The sequence below is a fragment of the Balaenoptera acutorostrata genome, chromosome 1 (assembly GCF_949987535.1).
Source record: "Balaenoptera acutorostrata chromosome 1, mBalAcu1.1, whole genome shotgun sequence".
NCBI classification, from domain to species: Eukaryota; Metazoa; Chordata; class Mammalia; order Artiodactyla; family Balaenopteridae; genus Balaenoptera; species Balaenoptera acutorostrata.
Window position 1 is genome coordinate 40,488,087 of NC_080064.1, and position 16,784 is coordinate 40,504,870.

Below are 16,784 nucleotides of genomic sequence, written 5' to 3' on the forward strand. Positions count from 1 at the left end.
CATCAGATTTGTCAACATCTTGATTTTACCCAATTCATTTCAGACTTATGACCTCCAGAACTGTAAGATAATAAATTTGTGTTGTTTTAAGCCACTAAATTTGTGGTTAGTTTGTTACAGCAGCAGTAGGAAACTAATGCAGTACTTGATTTGGTCAAATTGCAGGTGGATAGGGAATTCCCTGGCAGTCCAGTGGTTAGGACTGGGCATTTTCACTGCCAGGGCCCTGGGTTCGGGGAAAAAAAATTGCAGGTGGACTAAAAGTTAAAAAGGCTGACTGTGAATTTCTTAAACGAATCCAGAATTAATTTTGCAACAGAAATTACAAATTTAAAAATCATGACACAAATAGTGACCTCAGGGGACTTTTCAAGTCCTGCTCTCAGGAAACAAATAACTCCTGGGCAGTGTCTGTTGCAGGTGGTTTCCTAGCACACGAGGTGATAAGCAGCCCCTTGCAGTCCTTCCTAGGCAACCTGCAAGTTTCAACAAAATGTAAGTCTAACACCAGTCCCAGAAAATAAATCCGGCCTATTAATTGAGAGTGTAGACAGAAAACATAAGGCCATATTGGCACCAAATGACTGCCCTCCTACCCTGTGCACCCCTGGGCATTCCATTTTGGATATTCTTTCTCAAACGAATGTGGCTGCCAATGCCTCTGGGCGTCTTCATTTCCCCTTGTTCTTATAAGAAAGAAGAGTGGAGATGAGTTGGGTCTCTCCCCATTTCCTGAACAAGAATATGCAGCCTGACCCCTACACTGAAGACCCCTTTTTATACTGCTCCTTCCTCAGTGTCTACCCATCAGAACAAGCCTGGCTTCTCACTTCTCCCTCAAAGTTCTGGGGATTTTTAAAAATAAATAAATAAAGTTGGTTTAACCAACTCTCACTTAGAGAAATAATGGTTGACAATATGTAAAAATATATATCTGGTCCCACCCTGACTAATTAAATCAGCACCTTTGGGAGCAAGGTTTAGGCATCTATATTTTTAAAATTTCTCCAGGTGATTATAGTCAGGATTGAGAACCACTGATCAAAGCCAATCATGAACACCCTATTCCTGGCCAAATTGTAGTCACCAGTTTTATGGGCTGAATTGCGTTTCCTAAGATTCATAGGTTGAAGTCTTAACCCCCAGTACCTCAAAATGTGACTGTATTTGGAGAGAGGGTCTTTAAAGAGGTAATTAAGGTTAAATGAGGTTGTTGGGATGAGCCCTAATCCAATGGTGTCCTTCTAAGAAGAGGATTTTAGGACACAGACACACACAGAGGAAAGACCATGTGAAGACACAGAGAAAAGATGGTCATCTACAAGCCAAAGAGAGAGTCTCAGAAGAAACCAATCCTGCTGACACCTTGATCCTGGACTTCTAGCCTCCAGAACTATGAGAAAATAAATTTCTGTTGTCTAAGCCTCTCAGTCTGTGGTACTTTCTTATGACAGCCCTAGCAAGCTGCAATCAGTAAAAAAAATGGATCTCAAATCCATTGTACATTGTCATTCTAGGAACACTCATTTTCTGAACTCTGAACGTTAGCATGGGCTATACTTCTCTTATTTTCAATCATAATAGCCTTCGTCCTAAGAAAATACCAAATACTCAGGTAAATTGCTTTTACTTGCAAATAACAGAAAACTCAATTATCATTGGCTTACAGAATAAAGATATTTAAGAATTTCAAATAACAAGAAGTCTGGAGGTGGTCAGGAGAGGGATGTTGCAGATACTTACCTGGTTTGAAAACTCAGGCCTATCTTTCCTTTTCACTGTCTTTAGCACATTTTTGTGGATATCGTTGATGCTGTTTGAATTGTTTATTTTCTTCATGCTGGCTGTCTTCAGGCTGGTTGTACAAAGCCACACCAGGAAAAAGGAGAAAGGGCAGCACCCATGAACCAGCATGTCATGCCTGTCCCTTTTTATAGGAAAGTAGAAGCTTTTCCAGAAGGATCCCAACAGACCTCCATTTGCTAGGTCACATGGCTTCCTCAAGCTGTACAGGAGGCTAGAGCAGAACAGCTCACAAATGGGAAAAGAATGTTACTGTCAGAGAACCAGTGGGTCTTAATCCTGACTGGAATCACCTGGGGGAATATTTAAACTATAGATGCCTGGGCTTCGGTCTCAAAGGTTCTGATTATATATATTATACATATATATATAAGTAAATTAAGTTATACATAATATAAATATTACAAAAATATATAATTCTACTTAAAATTTGCATAAATATTGAAATAAACATGTAATGTAAATATATAAAATATAATGTTCACAAATATATAAATATAATAGTATTCATAAATTTAATACAAATATTAATATAAATATACAAACAATTTTATATAAATATTAATATAAAAGTATAATATTAATAAATGTATAAAGAAATATAATGTTAATATTTATAACATTTATATAAATGTGAAATATAAATATATATACAATTTTATATAAATTTATATAAATATGTATAATTTTTAACTCTACAGCTGATTCTACTGTGTAGCCAGGTTGAGAACCACTGGCATAGACCAATTATTGTTCATCCCATGGTACCACCTGGAACAAAATTGGGACTCAAATAGCAAGCAGGCAAGACAGGAAAATAACTGGATAGGAATTAACATCTTGTGGCAGACCCAACTAGAAATTATTTGCTCATAAAACAGGGAAGATGCAGCTGGATTTGGGCATATTTGGGTACTGTAAGACTAAAATGATCAATCAATCTCTTTCTCTGCTCTCTCTCTTCCTCTTTCATCTCCCTTCCTTTTCATCTCTCTTCCCTTCCATCTTCCTCTCTCTCCATCTCTCCCCCTCCCACTCCATTGTTTCTTCCCTTCATCTCCCTCTCCCTCTATCTCTAGTACATCTTCATAGCCAGGTTAGATCATTGTAAACAGGATTTTTAAAAATATTCCCTAAAGAACTAAAACAGATCATCCAGTCATTGGCTGAATGCTCCCAGTGACAGAAAGCTCCCTGCCTTCCACGGAGATAGTATATAAGACAGTATGAGTTATGCTCTGCACGAGGGCACCTGCCCAAAGTAGTGAGTGAGCGCTGAGTGCCATTGTGTCAGGCTTCAACCTGCTACAGAAAGAAGCACCTTTCTCTAATTCACATGAAGATGCCACAGAGGTTAGCAGAGGCCCTGGTGTTATGAGGCTACCCTTTCCACTGCTATATGGCTGTGACCTTTATGAAGTCCTCTTACAATGAGGCAAAACCTCCCTCTTCAGACAGTCCACTCAATAATCCATTTAATAGCTTGGAGCTGCTACGAACACATTTGCTTCTTCCTCTCCAGTCTCCATGACATCTTTTCTTCTCCAGGTTTCTCAGCCCCTGTTCCTCCTCCTGCTTTAACATGGCTCAGATTTCCTACCCCCGCCCATCATCTCCCCTTGCTCTTCTTTGGATACACTGTTGAGTGGTTAGTGGCCCTCTAAGCCGCAGAACCCTGGCCTGACCATTGTAACAGGGAGAGTCTGCCCACAGATGGGGTGACTTCATCGCTCTTGAAGGGGAGAAAGTGCAGGTGGAAAATCAGTGCCTCATTCACAGAGATCACCTTGCTGCTAGCCGTGAAGGAGGTAGACCTGGGAGGCACAAGAACAAGCAGCAGTTTTAGTGGGAGCCAATCGAGGAAAGGGTTTCAGGGATGGGGTGAGGACCATCAGTGCCTGTGCTGTTAGGAGTTTGGTAAAGTGAGTAAAGAAAGGTCTTAGTGGATGTGGAAACTGGTCATCGGTGACCTTCATTAGATAAGTTTCAGTTAATGGATAAATGCCAAATAAGGCAGTAGAGACAGCTCGTGCAGCAGAATGGAGAGCTTGTAGATGGCAGTTACAGGGGGGATATAGTCCAGAAGGTGGAGGGCAGCGGGTGTGTGTATGTGCTTAAGGATGGGTGAGGTCTGAGTGTGGTTATAGGATAAGCAAAGAGAGGCAGCAGAGAGTTGGAGAGAGGCTGAAACTGGGAGCAGGAAGATGATTATTGGAGCTATGCCTGGAGGACTCAGGAGAGTCTGAGGTCAAGGGCACAGGTGGAGGGACTGGCCCTGAACAGGTGGACTAACACATGTTCCTTAGAGCCTGAGGGAAGGAGAAATAATGTGCACATAGAAAAGGGGGAGACTTCTTTGAAATGAAGACACAGAAAGGATTACTTTTTACAAGACAAAGAATCTCAGTGCCAATATGTCCCTCAGTCTCTCTCTTCTCCCTTCATCAAATATTTATTGAATCCCTGCCCCCCAGAATTATGGATACAGAGAAAAACAAGACAAAGCCTTTGTCCTTGCAGAGCTCCCAGTCTGGATAGGGACGGCCCTGCTCTTCACTTGTCGTTCTTCACCAAAGGGACCCAGCCCAGCACTGCGCTTGGGCCACTTTCCGCAGTGCCCAAGACATCTTATTTCCTGTAAGTCTCTCTAGATGCTCTTGATTTCCTAATCATTTTGTCAAAGCTGTGCAGGAGAGAACACAGCTCGCTGAGATGGCTGGACGAGGGAAGAGGAAAAAGTCAGGGATAGACCAAGTGGGGAAGAAATAAAATGTTATTTTAAAGCTGATGGCCTAAGTCCCCTTCTGGAGAGAACTGTGTGTGTTTGGAAAAATAATTTCAAGACCTCTCTGCAGGTTTGAAAAGGGAAACCCAGAGGACACACGCAGGATAGTCTATCGCAGTGAAGAGGACAGAAGTGCTTTACACAGGAAGTGGGATGAGTTCTGAGGCTTGGGTGTGGGGAGGAGGGGCCTGAGAATGCCTCAGGTGTGAGGGGGGGAAGGGAGGGATGGAAGCACCTCGAGAGTAAGGTCTGTGAGCTCCTAAAAATTCATATCTGAATAGAAAAACAAGCAGAGTGCGTTGAGGGTTGGAAGTGAGGTAAAGACCCTGAACTTCCTGGTGACACTGTGTAATTGTTGGTTTGTGTATGAGACTGGTCCAGTGACCTGGGAGACCCTCAAAGTCAAGGGCCAGGTCTTGGCTATTTTACATGCAGTAGTTATTACTGAGTCTGAGTAGTTCGGGGTTTTTTGGACCCTGAAGCTTATATAATTTGGAGGTCCCTTTAAGAAAAAGAATACAAAATTTATAATGAAAAGTAAGAAAGTGAATATTTATTCAAAATGAAGGAACAAATCACAGACTTTTTTAAAATTTCAAAATCCAGAAAAATCACATTATTTTTATTAATTGTCTGATATACCTCTAGACTACCTTTCTCCAGTATTTCCTGGATTTTCCCTTTGATCATCTCTTCATATGACAACAATTTTTGTAAAATGATTTTCCTTTCAGAGAACAGAAAGATAATACGGTCTTTCTTCTAGCATGATTGATCAAAATTGGATTTTTGTTTTCCAGAATTCAGAAGAGTTCATTTTAGCTTTGGAACTCCTTATTTGTCATGTTTTGTAGAATTTTCAGACTGTTGCTTTAGAAACCTCTATTGAATTTCTTGTATTAGGTGCTATAAGAATTCAGGGCATCTTGCATTGCCTTGTGCAGTCCTAATCTGCACACTGTCTAGATTGACAGCACTCACTCATCACGTGGTTGCCAATGTCTTTGCTCTTGAGGCCCTGCACCTTTCGTGACAACGTTGGGTGAGTCGGTCCCGTGGGCAGTGACAGTATTCCTGGAAGCCATTCCTACACTGGGGATGGCTAACAATAACTGAACAGTTCACGGGGAGTGGCTGTGAATCACATAAACATAACCCATTAACCCAAACTTCAACTAGACTCCTAAAATGCCTATGGCTACCTCATTGCCTCTGCATTGGAAGGCAAGTGAAGCGAAGGGGAAATTGGAGTGGAAGAGACAATGGTCTTAGAAGACTGCTGTTAAAATCCTCATGCAATTTACAGAAACGTATCCTCAGGTGAACACAGAACAGGGGAAGGGTCTAGTGCTTCTTGAACATACAATAAATCTCTGGGTCTGGTACATAGTGGACAGGTGCTCAATGAGTGAATAAACATGAAAGGGAGGGAAAGGAGGAAGAAGAGGCTTGAACAGGAGCAATAGCGCTGACGCCTGAAAGGAAGGGGACGCCCGATACGGTTGGTTGTGGGTGAGGTGTCATCGGTACCTTGCCTGACCCCAGCCGGGAAGTTGGCTTTGCTTGTCCACTGGGGCTTCTGACCTCCTGGGTAAGCTGCCCGTGTTCCTCCCCTCCCTCCTCTTCACCCCTTCTACTCTGGCCACACAGAGGGCTATATTCTTATCCCTGTGACAGGAAGTTTGCCAGTCACCAAGGCCCCTGTGTACCTCTTTGATTTGCAACATTTAAAGGGCATGAAGAGATGCATTCAGAGGCAGGCTTTTAAATCTGAGGTTACCCTAGTGTGAGTCCCAGCTGAAACATCCTCGCTGGCAGGCACCGCTGAGCTCAGCTGGACGGATGGCAGCATTTGCCCTATAAAACATTGGATGCTTTGCCAATAAACTGTAAAGAAGAAAAGAAAGCCCCTGTCTAGTTTGAAGTTACAGGGCTGCCTTGGAATGCGCTGACAGAAGCAAAATGTGCCGCTTGCTCCATCAGATCGAAGTCCCCCTGCCCTGCTGATGAAAAGGAATATAGTTAACAGTAATGCAGGCCTCTGACACAAGTCCCCACTCAGCAAAGCCACTGGGACTCCGGAGCCTGCCCCAGGTCTCTCCCTTCCCCACTGAGGCTGGGTGGTTTAGGGTGCCCTCAGGAACTGCTGAAGCTGTTCAGTCTTGGGTACCACAGTCGCTCTCCACTCCACCTCTTTGTGGCCTTGTTTGTCAACTGGAGCTACTACCACCACAATAAAGAATGGCGATCGGAACCTCTGCAGCCATTACTGTCATTCTTTTAGAGCTGTTTCTTCACCTGTACCCTTGTTTTTCTGTTTTCCCTGTAACAGTGGTCTTTGAAGGGGAAGTCTCTCCAGCCAGTGAAAACCCCTTCAGTCAGACTTCAGAGGGTCTGGCAATCTACTGAAAACAGCTTTTTATAAAGTTTACCAAAGGTTAATGCCCTTTCTGATTTTCATATCTATTCTTGATCAGTGTGGCTCATGTTATCCAGGGTCCGGTTGGAAGACAGTTAAATGGTAGCATCCAGTATCAAGTGTAAAACACCATTCCTCCCAGCCAGCCCACAAACTACAAACATTCCAAGGCAGGAGCCATTGGTCTCCTACTTTAGGATGAATTCCTTGAGAACCTGAGCATTCTGCTGGAGGGCACCCTGTGAGATCCAGTTTACTTGAGGATTCAAGTGTCAGGAATCTGGGCTCAGCCATCGGGTTCAAGTCTCAGTCACTGTTTCTCCCCAGGAGACCTAAGAGAACTTATGTAAAAAGGATTCCTGGAAGCATTGCTCTCCCAGAGTTCCTGTCTTAGTTTAGGTTCCCCAAGAACCATCAGACAATTATTTGAGTATAAGTAGTTTATTGAGGGGGTGATCCCAGGAAACTAACCAGAGAAGGAAGGAGGCCAATAAAGGGTATGTTTTCAAATAGGTTCCCATCATGGGCTACTGGGGTTAAAGCCCACTCAGAGCCAATGTACAGTATACATCTTAGAGTTATCCTGTTCTAGGGGTGAAGAATCTGAGGTCTTTATCTATCCATTCCCATCAGCCATCGGTTGAGAGTGTTAATTCCAGCCCTTCTGGCCTGCCATGAGGGTTGAGTAGGCTCCAGCCACTGGAAAAAGCAGAGAATCACAGGTGTTGGCAGTTGGAAATCTGGCCAGTGAGCACAGACATGGTGCATACGAGGTAATAGTGGTGGAACACTGACATGTTCCCAAGGTGGACATGCAGGACCTCTCGTGATCCATAAAGAAGACCGCAATCAAGGAAAGGGAGTTTTCATGATCTTCAGAGTGTGATGATTGTCTGGATGAGACTCTTGAGTAATCTATTCAGGAAGGAACAGCTAAGAATATAGGAACTGGATCAACCCTACATCCCTAGGCCACTGTGCACTGATAAGAGTAAGGCGGGGAGCTGGGTTCAGGATAGAAATCCTAGTTCAAAGAGGAATTGGGATCAGAAGGAAGAGAAACTGAGGTATCAATCTGCATTGCTCTAGATGAGTGGTTCTTGATGAAGATGATATCACCCTGTAGGTATTTCAGAAATATGTGGGTCTTTTAAAAATGGCTATCACAATAATTGGGGGGTACTCCTGCCACTTAGTGGGAAATATTCAGAAATGTCAGGTAGTCCTACACAGCGAAGAATTGTCCAGCATCCCCAAATCCTATCCCTCCACATATTCTTAGAAGTGAAAAACTTATTTATAAATATCTAGAGTTTACAGCTCAACTTCATTTCACATGTAAAATCGAAGTCTTTTTTGCATGATTTAAATATGGAGCAGTTTTTCCCTAACCCTAACCCTGGGATAATGTGACTTCCTTTTAAATCAAGAGAAAACTAAATTTTGTTCAGAACTCTATTGAGAGTTATACAGAAGTTTAGAAAAGCACATCATTCTCAGTTAGTGGTAATATTTCAATCACCAACTCAACATACCTGCCTGAGTCAGTCTGCATTTGTAGGTCTGACATTAATGTAATTTTATAAAGAGATGAAGGCATATGCTCCTTTATTATATCTTTTTTGTAGTCCTGCCAGAGTATTTACATATGGAAAGACATCTTATTCTGTTTTACGTTACTCCTCTTTTATTTCTACTTTATAGTATGGTTAGAATAATATTTCTATTTTTAAAAGTTGTACATGTAGGCAAGTTTTATTTTCTGTGAATTTCATATAGATAAGAAAGTGATCAAATATTTGTTATAAAAAAGGAGTGTGGGGTCTGGTAGGGCTGAGACGCACTGCTCTAAGCTAAATACCAGGAAGAGCAAGAGTAGCTCCAGACGCCCCCTGCTGGTGGGGAAGCAGCAGCTGCTGCCATCTTCACCCTGCATTGTGCTGACAGATTCTGGAATTTGTCTTCAGATTTTGGTATCTGCTTTAAAAAGGCTGATCAACAAATCTGATAACTTCCAGATAAGAGTGGCTAAGGTGTCAATGGATCTGAAAACCTTAACCTTAAAAAAAAAAAAAAAAAAAAAAAGTGGTTGCCAGGGGTTGAAGACATTTACCTTGGAAATGTGATTCAGGAATGAGCAAAGGTGGAATGAGGGACCTAAATCCTATCATTTAATCTCTGAAGGGCTGAGATGGACAAAGTGATTCCGAGTTGGGGGGATAGGGGAAAGCTAAGACTAGTGGTCCTATGACTGGAACACATTCTTCCAAAATATTAGGGTGAAAATATGGTCACTTTTTCAAAAATTAAATCATCAAATTCTCCTTTCCCTCTCCCCTTAGATGAGTTATTTTCTGGAAGTCCAGTATGTCTTTCCTGAGTCTTCCCTTCATTCGTCTGCTTGTCTAAGTATAAACTTCAGAGATTGGTTCAAGATGGCGGAGTAGAAGGACGTGCGCTCCCTCCCTCTTGCGAGAGCACCAGAATCACAACTAACTGCTCAACAATCATCGACAGGAAGATACTGGAACTCACCAAAAAAGATATCCCACATCCAAAGACAAAGGAGAAGCCACAATGAGGGGTAGGAGGGGCGCAATCACAGTAAAATCAAATCCCATAACTGCTGGGTGGGTGACTCACAGACTGGAGAACACTTACACCACAGAAGTCCACCCACTGGAGTGAAGGTTCTGAGCCCCACGTCAGGCTTCCCAACCTGGGGGTCCGGCAACGGGAGGAGGAATTCCTAGAGAATCGGACTTTGAAACCTAGGGGGATTTGATTGCAAGACTTCAACAGGACTGGGGGAAACAGAGACTCTACTCTTGGAGGACACACACAAAGTAGTGTGCGCACAAGGACCCAGGGGAAGGAGCAGTGACCCAACAGGAGACTGAACCAGACCTACCTGCTAGTGTTGGAGAATCTCCTGCAGAGGCAGGGGTGGCTGTGGTTCACTGTGGGGACAAGGACACTGGCAGCAGAAGTTCTGGGAAGTACTCCTTGGCGTGAGCCCTCCCAGAGTCCGCCATTAGCCCCACCAAAGAGCCCAGGTAGGCTCCAGTGTTGGGTCACCTCAGGCCAAACAACCAAAAGGGAGGGAATCCAGCCCCACCCATCAGCAGACAAGCAGATTAAATTTTACTGAGCTCTGCCCACCAGAGCAACAGCCAGCTCTACCCACCACCAGTCCCTCCCATCAGGAAATTTGCACAAGCCTCTTAGATAGCCTCATCCACCAGAGGGCAGACAGCAGAAGCAAGAAGAACTATAATCCTGCAGCCTATAGAACAAAAACCACATTCACAGAAAGATAGACAAGATGAAAAGGCACAGGGCTATGTACCAGATGAAGGAATAAGATAAAACCCCAGAAAAACAACTAAATGAAGTGGAGATAGGCAACCTTCCAGAAAAAGAATTCAGAATAATGATAGTGAAGATAATCCAGGACCTCGGAAAAAGAATGGAGGCAAAGATCGAGAAGATGCAAGAAACGTTTAACAAAGACCTAGAAGAATTAAGGAACAAACACGTAGAAAAATTAAAGAACAAACAAACAGGGCTTCCCTGGTGGAGCAGTGGTTAAGAATCCGCCTGCCAATGCAGGGGACATGGGTTCGAGCCCTGGTCCGGGAAGATCCCACATGCCGTGGAGCAAGTAAGCCTGTATGCCACAACTACTCAGCCTGTGCTCTAGAGCCTGTGAGCAACAACTACTTAGCCCAAGTGCTGGAACTACTAAAGCCTGTGTGCCTAGATCCCATGCTCCACAGCAAGAGAAGCCACTGGAATGAGAAGCCTGCACACCGCAGCGAAGAGTAGCCCCTGCTCGCTGCAACTAGAGAAAGCCCGCACGCAGCAATGAAGACCCAACACAGCCATAAATAAATAAATAAATAAATAAATAAATAAATAAATAAATAATTTTTAAAAAAAAACAAAGAAACACAGATGAACAATACAATAACTGAAATGAAAAATACACTAGAAGGAATCAATAGCAGAATAACTGAGGCAGAAGAATGGATAAGTGACCTGGAAGACAGAATCGTGGAATTCACTGCCACAGAACAGAATAAAGAAAAAAGAATGAAGAGAAATGAAGACAGCCTAAGAGACCTCTGGGACAACATTAAATGCAACAACAGTTGCATTATAGGGGTCCCAGAAGGAGAAGAGAGAGAGAAAGGACCAGAGAAAATATTTGAAGAGATTATAGTCGAAAACTTCCCAAACATGGGAAAGGAAATAGCCACCCAAGTCCAGGAAGTGCAGAGAGTCCCAGGCAGGATAAACCCAAGGAGAAACACACCAAGACACATAGTAATCAAATTGACAAAAATTAAAGACAGAGAAAAATTATTGAAAGCAACAAGGGAAAAATGACAAATAACATACAAGGGAACTCCCATAAGGTGAACAGCTGATTTCTCAGCAGAAACTTTACAAGCCACAAGGGAGTGGCATGATATATTTAAAGTGATGAAAGGGAAGAACCTACAACCAAGATTACTCTACCCGGCAAGGATCTCATTCAGACTCTACAGAGAAATCAAAAGCTTTACAGACAAGCAAAACTAAGAGAATTCAGCACAACCAAACCAGCTCTACAACAAATGCTAAAGGAACTTCTCTAAGTGGGAAACACAAGAGAAGAAAAGGACCTACAATAACAAACCAATAACAATTAAGAAAATGGTAATAGGAACATACATATTGATAATTACCTTAAACATGAATGGATTAAATGCTCCAACCAAAAGACACAAGCTTGCTGAATGGATACAAAACAAGACCCATATATATGCTGTCTACAAGAGACCCACTTCAGACCTAGGGACACATACACACTGAAAGTGAGAGGATGGAAAAAGATATTCCATGCAAATGGAAATCAAAAGAAAGCTGGAGTAGCTATACTCATATCAGATAAAAGAGACTTTAAAATAAAGAATGTTACAAGAGACAAGGAAGGACACTACATAATGATCAAGGGATCAATCCAAGAAGAAGATATAAAAATTATAAATATATATGCACCCAACATAGGAGCGCCTCAATACATAAGGCAACTGCTAACAGCTATAAAAGAGGAAATCGATAGTAACACAATAATAGTAGGGGACTTTAACACCTCACTTACACCAATGGACAGATCATCCAAACAGAAAATTAATAAGGAAACACAAGCTTTAAATGACACAATAGACCACATAGATTTAATTGATATTTGGACATTCCATCCAAAAACAGCAGATTACACTTTCTTCTCAAGTGCTCATGGAACATTTTCCAGGACAGTTCACATCTTGCGTCACAAATCAAGCCTCAGTAAACTTAAGAAAATTGAAATCATATCAAGCATCTTTTCTGACCACAATGCTATGAGATTGGAAATCAATTACAGGGGAAAAAAACCCGTAAAAACACAAACACATGGAGGATAAACAACACATTACTAAATAACCAAGAGATCACTGAGGAAATCAAAGAGGAAATCAAAATATACCTAGAGACAAATTACAATGAAAACACGACAATCCAAAGCTATGGGATGCAGCAAAAGCTGTTCTAAGAAGGAAGTTTATAGCACTACAATTCTACCTCAAGAAACAAGAAAAATCTTAAAAAAAAATCGAACCTTACACCTAAAGGAACTAGAGAAAGAAGAAAAAACAAAACCCAAAGTTAGGAGAAGGAAAGAAATCATGAAGATCAGAGCAGAAACAAATGAAATAGAAACAAAGAAAACAATAGCAAAGATCAATAAAGCTAAAAGCTGGTTCTTTGAGAAGATAAACAAAAATGATAAACCATTAGCCAGACTCACCAAGAAAAAGAGGGAGAGGACTCAAATCAAGAAAATTAGAAATGAAAAAGGAGAAGTTACAGCAGACACCGCAGAAATACAAAGTTTCCTAAGAGACTACTACAAGCAACTCTATGCCATAAAATGGAAAACCTGGAAGAAATGGACAAATTCTTAGAAAGGTATAACCTTCCAAGACTGAACGATGAAGAAATAGAAAATATGAACAGACCAATCACAAGTAATGAAATTGAAACTGTGATTAAAAATCTTCCAACAAACAAAAGTCCAGGACCAGATGGCTTCACAGGTGAATTCTATCAAACATTTAGAGAAGAGCCAACACTTATCCTTCTCAAACTCTTCCAAAAAATTGCAGAGGAAGGAACACTCCCAAACTCATTCTATGAGGCCACCACCACCCTGATACCAAAACCAGACAAAGATACTACAAAAAAAGAAAATTACAGACCAATATCACTCATGAATATAGATGCAAAAATCCTCACCAAAATACTAGCAAACAGAATCCAACAACACATTAAAAGGATCATACACCATGATCAAGTGGGGTTTATCCCAGGGATGCAAGGATTCTTCAATATTCACAAATCAATCAACGTGATACACCATATTAGCAAATTGAAGAAAAAACCATATGATCATCTCAATAGATGCAGAGAAATTTTTGACAAAATTCAACACCCATTTATGAGAAAAACTCTCCAGAAAATGGGCATAGAGGGAACCGACCTCAACATAATAAAGGCCATATACACAAACCCACAGCAAACATCATTCTCGATGGTGAAAAACTGAAAGCATTTCCTCTAAGATCAGGAACAAGACAAGGAGGTCCACTCTCACCACTATTATTCAACATAGTTTTGGAAGTCCTAGCCATGGCAGTCAGAGAAGAAAAATAAATAAAAGGAATCCAAACTGGAAAAGAGAAAGTAAAACTGTCACTGTTTGCAGATGACATGATACCATACACAGAGAATCCTAAAGATGCCACCAGAAAACTACTAGAGCTAATCAATGAATTTGGTAAAGTTGCAGGATACAAAGTTAATGCCCAGAAATCTCTTGCATTCCTATACACTAATGATGAAAAATCTGAAAGAGAAATTAAGGAAACACTCTAATTTACCATTGCAACAAGAAGAATAAAATACCCAGGAATAAACCTACCTGGGGAGACAAAAGACCTGCATGCAAGAAACTATAAGACACTGATGAAAGAAATTAAAGATGATACAGACAGGTGGAGAGATATACCATGTTCTTGGATTGGAAGAATCAACATTGTGAAAATGAATATATTACCCAAAGCAATGTACAGATTCAATGCAATCCCTATCAAATTACCAATGGCATTTTTTACAGAACTAGAAGAAAAAATCTTAAAATCTGTATGGAGAAACAAAAGACCCCGAATAGCCCAAGCAGTCTTGAGGGAAAAAAACGGAGCTGGAGGAATCAGATTCCCTGACTTCAGACTATACTACAAAGCTACAGTGATCAAGACAATATGGTACTGGCACAAAAACAGAAATATGGATCAATGGAACAGGATGGAAATCCCAGAGATATACCCATGTATCTATGGTCAACTAATATATGACAAAGGAGACAAGGATACACAGTGGAGAAAAGACAGTCTCTTCAATAAGTGGTGCTTGGAAAACTGGACAGTTACATGTAAAAGAATGAAATTAGAACACTCCCTAACACCATACACAAAAATAAACTCAAAATGGATAGAGACCTAAATGTAAGACTGGACACTATAAAACTCTTAGAGGAAAACATAGGAAGAACACTCTTTGACATAAATCACAGCAAGATCTTTTGTGAGCCACCTCCTAGAGTAATGGAAATAAAAACAAAAATAAACAAATGGGACCTAATGAAACTTCAAAGCTTTTTCACAGCAAAGGAAACTACAAAGACAAAAAGACAACCCTAAGAATGGGAGAAAATATTTGCAAATGAATCAATGGACAAAGGATTAATCTCTAAAATATATAAACAGCTCATGCAGCTCAATATTAAAAAAACAAACAACCCAATCAAAAAATGGGCAGAAGACCTGAATAGACATTTCTCCAAAGAAGACATACAGATGGCCAAGAAGCACATGAAAAGCTGCTCAACATCACTAATCATTAGAGAAATGCCAATCAAAACTATGAGGTATCACCTCACACCAGTTAGAATGGGCATCATCAGAAAATCTACAAACAACAAATGCTGGAATGGGTGTGGAGAAAAGCGAATCCTCTTGCACTGTTGGTGGGAATGTAAATTGATACAGCCACTATGGAGAACAATATGGAGGTTCCTTAAAAAACTAAAAATAGAATTACCATATGACCCAGCAATCCCACTACTGGGCATATACCCAGAGAAAACCATAATTCAAAAAGACACATTCACCCCAATGTTCATTGCAGCACTATTTACAATAGCCAGGTCATGGAAGCAACCTAAATGCCCATCAACAGACGAATGGATAAAGAAGTAGTGGTACATATATACAATGGAATATTACTCAGCCATAAAAAGGAACGAAATTGTGTCATTTGTAGAGACGTGGATGGATCTAGAGACTGTCATACAGAGTGAAATGTCAGAAATAGAAAAACAAATATCGTGTATTAACACATATATGTGGAACCTAGAAAAATGGTACAGATGAACCGGTTTGCAGGGCAGAAATTGAGACACAGATGTAGAGAACAAACGTATGGACACCAAAGGGGGAAAGCGGTGGGGGTGGGGGTGGTGGTGTGATGAATTGGGAGGTTGGGATCGACATGTATACACTGATGTGTATAAAATGGATGACTGATAAGAACCTGCTGTATAAAAAAATTAATTAAATTAAATTTAAAAATTAAAAAAAAAAAAAAAAAAGAATCAACTTCAAACTAGGATCTGTTATGCTTTCTCAACCAAAGCGGGACAGAACCTGGCCGGGTATTCCGGTACTGCTGTGCGTCTTGCTCCCACGTGGTGGCGCTGTTGAAGACAACCGAAGGGAGTACAAAAGACATGTCAGGTTAGTTGCAGCATTGACCGCAATGATGGCCCTGGTTTTTTGAGGAAAGATAACCCTCACCTAAAGTAACCCCATACTTTGGCCCTGAAGTTTTCAGTTCTTAGTACTTGCTCTTTCAGATGAAATGCCCATTCCCCCTTTCAAGGAACAAGCCAGCCCTATTTGCACTGTGACTCTGGTGTCTGGCTCTTCAGACCCAAACTTCTATCCCTTCCCCAGCCCTAGTTTTCACCCTGGCTGTATGGCAGCTTTTCCCCTTGAACTCTCAGAATAAGAGTCTCATTCTCCCCATTTCTAAGAACATTTGCTATCCCTTCAACAGTTCCCAGCTCATTTCTATTCCTGCCTATTCTGTGCTATCAGTTTCTCTTAATACATGATTATGGTTATATAATAATTATACCTCTGGCAAAACATCATCTCTAGCTGGCACCTACCACAATTGATTCAAGGAGGGGGCAGATTTTAACTTAAGAAAGAACTTTTAAAATCCAGAGCTTTATAATGTCTGCCTCAAGAGGTAGTGAGCAACTCCTCCAGAAATACTTAAAAGAGGCTGTTTGAGCATCCCTCCAGACCAATATCCCAACAGGCAGGGAAAACAGAGTCACTTGCCATCATGATGCTGTCTGTGGCCCAGAGAGGACAAGGCTGGCCTATAATAACTGTCAAATCCCCCAGCCCCCTAAATGTGTCTACTATCACAGTTTCACCCCTCTTTTGTCGAAACTAATAAGTCACGATTCAAGTAATGTTTTTCTATGGCTCCAAAGCCATTTTGCTTAATGAGGTACTAAGTCTTCATAATTAGGCCCAGAAGGAAACGAGGACATGGGCCTTAAGAGCAATAATTATTTCAGTTATTTATGGTAATAAAAAATTGAAAATAGGAATT